This window comes from Canis lupus, chromosome 9 (assembly GCF_048164855.1).
Source record: "Canis lupus baileyi chromosome 9, mCanLup2.hap1, whole genome shotgun sequence".
NCBI classification, from domain to species: domain Eukaryota; kingdom Metazoa; phylum Chordata; class Mammalia; order Carnivora; family Canidae; genus Canis; species Canis lupus.
In genome coordinates, this window is record NC_132846.1 from 29484561 (window position 1) to 29494465 (window position 9905).

The 9905-nt window shown below is 44.6% G+C and overlaps 1 long non-coding RNA gene across 1 annotated transcript; it reads left to right on the plus strand.

The window, feature by feature from the left end:
- The first annotated feature begins 2269 nt into the window (after positions 1-2269).
- LOC140639391 (uncharacterized) lies at positions 2270-9465 on the plus strand. Its single transcript, XR_012036120.1, has 3 exons — positions 2270-2681; positions 5539-5671; positions 8813-9465. It is a non-coding gene; the product is annotated as an uncharacterized lncRNA (long non-coding RNA).
- Positions 9466-9905: the final 440 nt, after the last annotated feature.

Consider the following 9905-nt stretch of genomic DNA (forward strand, 5'->3'; position numbering starts at 1 on the left):
TCCTCTACCGCACCCCAGAAGCCCTGCTCCTCCAGGCCCAGACCACTCCAGACCGCTCCTGTCGACGGCCCCAGGGCAGTCCTCTCTTACTTCATTTTTTTTAATATTTTTATTATTCTTTTTATTGGAGTTCAATTTGCCAACATATAGCATAACACCCAGTGCTCATTCCATCAAGTGCCCCCCTCAGTGCCCATCACCCAGTCAACCCCACCCCCCGCACATCTCCCTTTCCACCACCCCTCGCTAGTTTCCCAGAGTTAGGAGTCTCTCATGTTCTGTCTCCCTTTCTGATATTTCCCACTCATTTTTTTCTCCTTTCCCCTTATATTCCCTTGCACTATTTTTTATATTCCTCAAATGAATGAGACCATATAATGTTTGTCCTTATGCTGAGTGAAATAAGTCAATCCTCTCCTACTTCAGCTTTCTCTTCTTCCTTCTTTATTAGCAATTCAGATGCAGTAGGAATTTTCTGAAATCCAGGGATAAAAATCTGCAGGGAGTCAACAGCGTCTGTCAGTTACAAATTCATGCTATAGGAGAAGCAGGGGCTTCCTGCGAAGAGTGAGAGCAAAGTTCTCCTATAGATTGTTGCCACTTTAATCTCATCATTTATCTTCAGTGAGAAACTCAGAAAGGCCAACTGATGAGGTTCAAAGACAAACCGTTCTTTCCCCTTGGACAGCCTCCAAGGTCTGACAACTGTGGACAGGCCAGGCCATTGTGCTTTTGCTCAGCCCCAATAGATGGCACCCAAAATGACAATGCCAGAATGGGCTGGATTCAGTTATGCGAGCTATGAGCTCTACTTTAGGAACCTGTTTCTTCTTCTTACCCCGCATCTCTGCCACATTATCCTACTTATTTCTTTAATAGCACTGGTCTCAATCTCCAACTCTCTGATTCACTAATTCATTTATTATTCTCTCATTTCCTGCCTCCTACACCATAATAGCAGCACTATGAGGGTGACAGCATTATGAATCCAGCTTACTCCTCCCACAGCACTTCGAGCAGATTCTTGGCACAGAAGGTACTCTATGAATTTGACTTGAATGAATGAAGTCACATTTGATTATGAGAAGAAGAAACCTTTCTCAATTCTAAAACACATTGTTATTGATTCGAACTGGGCTGCATCTTACAACAGATGAGCGTATTTGGTGCTGTATTTCACTCCCACTTCTCCCTGAAAAGCTGTTAGTACATTGGGGTGCTCATGGAGTAAATTGTGTCTTAGCACCAAGGAGGGACAACAAACATGATTCTGAGCAGAGCTTCGCTGCCTGTAATCCAGGATGCTTTTGCCGAGCAATGAGAAGGAAGGAGGCACATCAAAGGGGATGGAATAAGGAAACCAGTGCCCAGAAATGATTAGAAGGAACAGAGAGGCATGAAGGACATCAGGAGAAGGCAGGGCCAGCCGCAACGGTCTTCATCTGGGACCAGGGAGTAAGAATTTTCCTTCATCCCAATCTTAGATGTTTATTCAAGTGGCCAGAGGCCATAGATATGATGCCTCATCCCATTGGCATGCTTAAGCCCTGGGCAAGGCACAAAGCCAAATCCCGCCACTTAGGGATGGCCCTGGTTGGAACTGCTTAAAGCATTGCCTTGTCTAAGTGTGTTCCTGCACCACCTGCCATAGAACCTTTAAGGAGTTTGCATAAGGGATCCCTGGGTGGCGCAGCGGGTTAGCGCCTGCCTTTGGCCCAGGGCGCGATCTTGGAGACCCGGGATCGAATCCCACATCGGGCTCTCGGTGCATGGATGCATGGAGCCTGCTTCTCCCTCTGCCTGCCTCTCTCTCTCTCTCTCTCTCTGTGTGTGTGACTATCCTAAATTAAAAAAAAAAAAAAAAAAAGGAGTTTGCATAAAATGCAGATTCGTCGTCCCAAACCCTCCACCAGAGAGTCTGCCTCCAGAATCAGGACCCACAATAAGCGCCTCCTCCTCTCCTCCCCCGGGATCCTTTAGGTTCGTGGTCCTCAAATGCAAATGAGGGAATCGTTCCCTGGCGGGCCCAACTCAGCCTGTGTGACGCGCGGGGAAGGAATCGGGGGCGGAGCTCAGCCTCGGGGCGTCCCTGCCGGATCCTGACCGCAGCCCGACCCCTGGCGGTCAGAGCCGGCCGTTCGGCAGGAGGGATGCGGGGCTGGGTCCGGCCGAGACTCCGCGGGAAGTTGAACCTCCCCGTCCGCTCGCAGAGGCTCTGCGGCCGAGACGGGAGGGATGGGAGCAGGGGGTGACAGGCGGGGTGTGTGGATTTTCCAAACTCCTGCTTTGCCTCCGTTGCTTACAGACGATGCGGCAGGGAGCCCCTCCCCCCGGGCGTCTGCGGGCGGCACGTTTAGCTGCACGTCGTATCCGAGCGAGGAGGGAGAGGGAGAGAGATGGACGCGAAGTTGGGTGTTTTTCCGATGCATTAATTAATCTTTTAAAAAAAGGGAGGGGTGGGGACCAAAGTTCAAGACACGCCAGCAGACACGGGTGCGCTGCGGAGGCCGCTGGTCCGGCGCGGCCGTTCCCGGGTTCGCGGACACCCTCCGGGCGCCTCACCTGGCTGCGCACCTGAGCTCGGCCCTCTCTCGGCTCCCGGGCGTCGGGCCGCCTCCCCCGCGCCTGTGGAACTTGCTGGAGTTTGGCCCCTCCCAGGACGCGAGTGGTCCCGAGAACAGGTAATTCAAAGAAGTCTCGCCCACAAGCCTCCTCTTCTTTTCCTTTTTCATTCGCCCTCATCCGTCACCGACAGAAACAGAGCACTTGACTTTCATGGCGAATAGTAAGGTGCTTTTGCGTTTTCGGACCTGAATTACACAGCCCGGCTCGAGGCATCCTCCGTCGTTGGCCGGGGGTCCCGGGGCAGGTCGGTGTACCGGGCAGCAGGCGCCGCAGTGGGCCCAGGCCCAGCCCCAGTGGGCTTGACCGCAACTCAGTTATTCAGTCGTTAAACAGACTTTGCTGGGAGCCCTCGGGGAGGGAGGGAGACATGGAACTGGCTGCTAGAAGACAAAGAAAAGTAAGGCATGTGGCTCCTACCCTCAGGCTGTTTTCAGTCTTGTGGAAGGCAGTAGAAAGATCCATAAACCAAAAATTATCCAACTAGCGGACCATGCATTTCTCGGGCTAATTTCTTTGGTTGGCTGTGTGACCACCTTCCTTGCCACTCTCCATTCATCGAGTGCATAGAACCTTACTCAGTTCTCACAATGACCCTATAAGGGAGGGCCTATTATTATCCTCATTGTATAAATGAGGACACCAAGTACTTGGGGGGCTCAAATAGCGTGCCCAAGGTCAAAGAGCTGGTGAGTGGTGGTAGAACTGGTACCGGAATCCAGAGAAGCTTAACTTCAAAGCACACGCTGCCACCCATCAGGTGATAGTGTTCCCCAGGGCCTTCCACTTCCAATCTTGTTTCTGCTGCTGTGTTGCTCAGAGTCAACTTCCGAACCTCTCACTTTGAGCTTATCTCTACCCACTTGGCCATCCTGACATTCTTTCCTCCAGTGTCAGAGAATAAGGCTCACGTCCTGCTGCCAGAGCTCATTCCATCCTGTCTTCCTTCCTTCTCCAGACCACGTCCGTCCACTCATCTCCTTTCTCCTAAACCTTCAACTCATTATGTTCTCTCATTCCTTTCCCTCTGCCCATAAACATGTCAAAAGCTCACCTTTGCTAGCCTACAAGCAAATAAAACACAACACAGTGAAAAGCTCCCCATAGTATGCACCGATGAGAAATGTTAAAATAAAGAATACCGACAGTACCAAATGCTGGGGAGACTGTGGAAAAATTGGATCGCTCATAAATTGCTATTGGGAATGCAAAATGGTACAGTCTTCTGAAAAATGGCTGTTTCTTTTTTTTTTAATTTTTATTCATTTATGATAGTCACACACACACACAGAGAGAGAGAGAGAGAGAGAGAGAGAGAGGCAGAGGGAGAAGCAGGCTCCATGCACCGGGAGCCCGACGTGGGATTTGATCCCGAGTCTCCAGGATCACGCCCTGGGCCAAAGGCAGGCGCCAAACCGCTGCGCCACCCTGGGATCCCGGCTGTTTCTTTTAAAAGTGGATAAACGCTTACCATATGATAAAAATATGGCAAATCTGCCAGAGCAATGTAAACTAACATCACAAAAACTTCTACCCTACTTCTACACAATGACCATAGCACCTTCATTTGTAATAGCCCCAAATTGAAAACAACCCAACTGTCTTTCAAAGAAGTAAATGGCTGAAACAAGTGTGATATTTCCATATAATGATAATGGGTACTACCCAGTAATAAAAAGAACAAGTTTTTGGTACCTGCAACAACATTGATGGTCTCAAAGACATTAGGCTGAGTGAACAAAAGCCAATCTCTTAATGTTATATACTATAGGATGCCATTTCTATAATATTTTCAAATGACAGTTATAGTGATTCATGGTAATCAGGGGATAAGGCAATATAAGGGAGTTCTTTATGGTGATTGAACAGCTCCGTATTTGATTGTTGTGGTAGTGGCACAAATTGATGCTAATAATAAAGTTGCACAGAACTATTCATACACACATAAGTACATATGAAAACTGTTGAAATTTGAATAAAGTCTATAGGTTGTAGCAATGTCAATTTCCTGGTTTTGTTAATATATACTACAGATTAAGATGTTACTCTTGAGTGAATCTGGGTGATGAATGTGTAGAATCTCTCTGTTTTTGCAACTTCTTGTGAATCTATAATGATTTTAAAACAAAAAGTTAAAAAAATGCATGTACTTTAAAATCAAACAAATAATGGAAGCTTCTTTTACCTTGATCCAGTTCAGCCCTCCTGCGTCCTCACCCCATGGTCACCACCCCATCACCCACCTCTCTCCTCCCCTTCTGAGCCAGTGCCACCCAAAAGGTGACCTGGTCTCCCTGTCCCCACTTTCTCAACTCTGCTTGGCTTTCCAGTCCACTGCCATCAGACTTCTGCAACCTCGCTGTCACCAGTGTGGAAAGTCCACGGTCTTTATCTTGCTGCATCAAAACCATTGACTCCTTCCTTCTAATCATTCAGAGTCTATGGCAAAGCACTTTCCTGCTTCTACGTACACCTCCTTGGCATTTCTTGTCTGTCTCCTTTATGGATATCTCTCTCCAGTAGCTTCTCTTCTGCTTCTTATCCCTTCTATGTCAGCATTAAAGGAATGGGCAGTGACCCATTCCTTGACTCACTGCTTTTATTCCTCTTCACTCTATTCACTCCTCTGCCCACCTAGGACTAGCTAACTCCCACTAAGGCTCTGGAGATCATCTATAACCTGCCCTCTCCCCACCCCCACCCCCCAGTCAGGTTTATGTTGCAATTATTTGTCTATGTGTCTGTAGCACATTTCCTCAAGATTTCATAGGAAAGATGATGATACCAGCTTTAAGTGCAGGGCTTCTCATTACCTTGGGCAATGGGAATATTCTCTTCTTTGCAAAAGAGATGTATGAGCTACTGGGGGGGGGGGTATTACAAATGCTCTAGGCTCTGTAATATACCTTTTGCCAGCTGACAGATTCTATGTGAGGAGGAAGGACCTGGAAGGAAGATGGTGGCCCTGCCAGCAGAGGGCTGTTAGGGAGACATGGCTCGGAGGAAGACCAGAATGACTGCAGCCCACCCAGGCCTGGGTGTATTCCAGGTGAGATACAGAATAAAATCAACTCCCATCTCCCTGTACTGGTATGACCACAACAATAAGTCATGTCCAAAGTGGATGCTCTGCAGCAGAGAACATGGGGAGAAATGTGAAAAGCCTGTCCTTGCCATTATGGGAAAAGCAATAGGGAACTAATGTCTATAAGGGAGTAGAAGAGGAACAGGAACATCATCAGGAACATCACAGTCTCGTCAAGGCTCAAGTAGACACCCAGCCAGGGGCAGAAATCCATTTTGGAGTTAGGAGCAAGGAGGGAGGCAACAGGACCAGGTGCAAACCTCAAGAAGGCACGTTTTACCACTTCACCAACGCTCCTGGGTCTCCCCAGCCTGGGCTACTTTCTCCCATCACCTCTCAGGCTAGCGAAATCTCCTTCCATGCTCTTTGGTTTGTACTGACCATTTTTAAGAGTGAAGGAGGCAACTTAAAATAATGCATTTTCATCTGATTTGAAACATGCCTGGTTTGAGATTTCCACTGCTGCACTAGCCTTTCTTTCTCTTCTTAAAGAAGAGGGCTGTGTGCCATCTTGTGGCGGAGGAGTGCCATGACAGCAATTATGCACCGGAACCATTTATTTCCAGTCCAGCACCAGGGTTACCTGGTGTAAAGCTCATGAAAGGGTTCTGGTTCAGGGGCAGTAGCAATCAGAGAATGCACCACTAGAGAGACACTGGAATGCACTGGTAATTAATGGCATTGGAGTAGGGACCAAAGGGATTTTTCCTGCCACCATTATGATTTTTATCTCCAGGCACCCTTCTCCCTAATTAATAAATTAATTCCAATTCGTGGTGGTTTAAAAAGAAATGACCTTGCACAATGGCAAGAATGCCAGACCAAGAGCTAAGATACCTGGTATCTCATTGCCCCTCTGCCACAGACAGCCAAGGGAGCTAGCAGCAGAGAATAGTGAAAAGAGTAGTGAACTGGGACCAGAGATCACTACTCAAGAGCTACCACAATCTAGCCTGTTCAACTTTTACTGAACACCTTACCTGAGCCAAGTGCTGTCCAAGGTACTTTTCATGTTTCTCCCTCATGGTCAGATGGGTAGTGGGTCTAGAAGTCAGGAAGCTGAGACTCAGTAAGAGTGAGTGAGGTATCCCAAGTCACAGAGTCTGCCGGGATCTGATCTAGATTCTTTTGGAGTCAGGCAAAAAGCATATGATCTTTGTTGTTTTCTTTTTTTTTTTTTTATTGTTATAATTTTTGGTCATGTGAATGTGGGGAAGTTGGGGAGCGGGGTCACACACTGGCAGATGGTTTGAATTTATTCTGTCCCTTGCTGATCGGGCAAGCGTGATTTCTACCTGAGTGCTCTGTTAATCTCCTGTGTGTTCTCGTTTCTCCCCATCTGACTTTGTTTATAAACGCATTTTAAGAGATTGAACTACCTCAGCTTCAAAACTCAGGTCCTTTGATTTCCGAAGGTAAAAGATGGAACCTAGAGAGAGAAACTGTCTGAGGCATGAATAGTAAAATCAAGGTCTCTATACAGGGAGGACAAGATGCCGTACCTGCTATTGATTTAGTACTCTTCTAAGGGCTGTCGCTACAGGGTCTCACCTGTGAGACGCTTGTAATGTTACTGTCTTCTGGGGGACCTCAGGGACACAGAGGTTAAGAAACTGAGGGGCATCTGGGTGGCTCAGTGGTTGAGCCTTTGGCTCAGGTCATGATCCCAAGATCCTGGGATTGAGTCCCACATTGGGCTCCCTGCAGCAAAGCTGCTTCTCCCTCTGCTTATGTCTCTGCCTCTCTTGCTGTGTCTCTCATGAATAAATAAATAAGATCTTAAAATTTAAAAAAAGGACAGAGAAAAGAAACTTGTTTGAGATCACACAACTATGATTTGAACACGGGCCTTTTAAAAAAAAACAGCTTTATTGAAATATAACTGAACTACAATAGAGTGCCCATATTCAAAGTAAAATTTGATAAATTTTGACATGTATGAAATGATGAGACCATCACCATAATCAGGATAATGAACATATTTGTTATCCCCAGCCCCTTTGGACTCCCCCTGTCCCCGCCCTCTCATTCTCCACCCTCACACTACCATCTCCAGGCAAACTTTGATTTGCCTTCTGTCACTATGGTTTTCTTTTTATTACAGTTTTATATAAATGGAAACATATAGGATGCACCCTGTTTTGTGTGGCTCTATTCATTCATCATACTTATTCTGAGATTCATTCATGTTGTGTGCATCAGTGGTTTGTTTTTTTATAGTTGATGAATATTCTTCTATATGGATAAACCACAATTTATTTATCCATTCCCTGATGGTGGAAATTTAGACTATTTCTATTTGGGGGCTACTATGAATAAAGCTATTATAAACATTAATGTACAAGTCCCGGCCATGGATCTAGGCTTTCATTTCCTTTAGATAAATAGCTAGAAATGGAATATCTGGGTTATATGATAGGTACATGTTTAACTTTTAGGAAATAGCTGAATTGTTTTCCAAAGTGGTTATACATTTTACAAAACAGTAATGTATGAGAGTTCCAGTTTCTCCACATCTTTGCCAACACTTGCTATTGTCAGTCTTTTCCATTTTATACATTCTGTTAAGGATGTAATAATACCATGTTGTGGTCTTTTTTAAAAAATATTTTTTTTAAAATTTTATTTATTTATTCATGAGAGAGAGAGAGAGAGAGTTAGAGATACAAGCAGAGGGATAAGCAGGCTTCCTGCAAGGAGCCTGATGTGGGACTCAATCCCAGATCCCAGGATCACCCCCTGAGCTGAAGGCAGACACTCAACTACTGAGCCACCCAGGCATCCCCTATCTTGTGGTCTTAATCTGAATGTCCTTGATGACTAATGATTTTAAGTATCCTTTCATGGGCTTATAAGCCATTCATATATCTTCTTTAGTGAAGTATCTGTTCAAATCTTTTGCCCATTTTAAAAAGTGGGTTGTTTGCTTATTGAGATTTGTGTGTTCTTTATATATTTTGGATATGAGTGTCTATCAGATATGTGACTTTTCAAATACTTTTCCCTTTCTGTAGAATGTCTTTTAATTCTCTTATTAATGTCTTTCAAAGAGCAGATGTTTTAAATTTTGATGAGGTCAAATTTATACAAATTTTTCTTTTATAGATGATGGTTTTGGTGCCATACCTGAGAAGTCTTTGCATAACCCCAGGTGACAAAGATTTTTTTCTATGTGTTCTAGAAATTCTGTGATTTGGGGTTTTAGTTTTAGTCTCTGGTCCATTTTGGTTAGTTTTTACATGATGTGAGAGCATACTGAATTTCTTGTTTGTTTGTTTGCAAATGGATATCCAGTTGTCCCAGCACCATTTATTGAAAGGGCTGTCCTTTCTCCATTGAATTTTCTTTGCATCTTTTTTGAATATCAATTGACCAGATATATGTAATCCTATTTCTAGAATCTCTATTCTGTTCCACTGATCTATTTATCTTTATACCAATACCATACGGTGTGATTACTATAGCTTTATAATAAGTCTTAAAATCAGGTAGGATAAGCCCTTCAAATTTGCTCTTCTTTTTCAAAGTTGTTTTGACTATTTTTGTTTGGGATTTTTTGTTTGTGTGTTTTGCATTTCCATACAAATTTTAGAATCAGCTTTCTAATTTCTACAAAGAAGACTTAATGCGGTTTTGTTTAGGATTGCATTGATTTTACACAAATAGTAAGACTCATAATTTTTTTTTTTTAAATCATGCCTCAAGAGTCACAGTCCCTTGTTTTCTAATGTTCATACTTTTAAAAAGCCATTGTTTCTCTCTCTCTCTCTCTCTCTCTCTCTCTATTTTAGGTATTTTGTTTTTTGTTTTCAGTTTTGGTTGTTTTTGTTGTTGTTGTTGTTGTTGTTGTTGTTGTTTTGTTTGGTTTGGTTTGGTTTGGTTGGTTCAGGCAGGAATTGTAAATCTCATCCCTGTTATTCTATCTTGACTGGAAACGGGAGAGGAGCATCAAGGCCTTGGACACCAAATCCTTTGCTCTTTCCTTAAGAAGCCTGCTGGAAGAGAAGGTGGATATAGTCTCACCTTAAAACAAACAAACAAACAAACAAACAAACAAACAAAGATGGAATAAAAAGTTAAATTTGGGACGCCTGGGTGGCTCAGCAGTTGAGCACCTGCCTTTGTCTCAGGTCATGATCCCAGAATCCGGGATCAAGTCCCACATCAGATTCCCTGCAAGGAACCTGCTTCTCCCCCT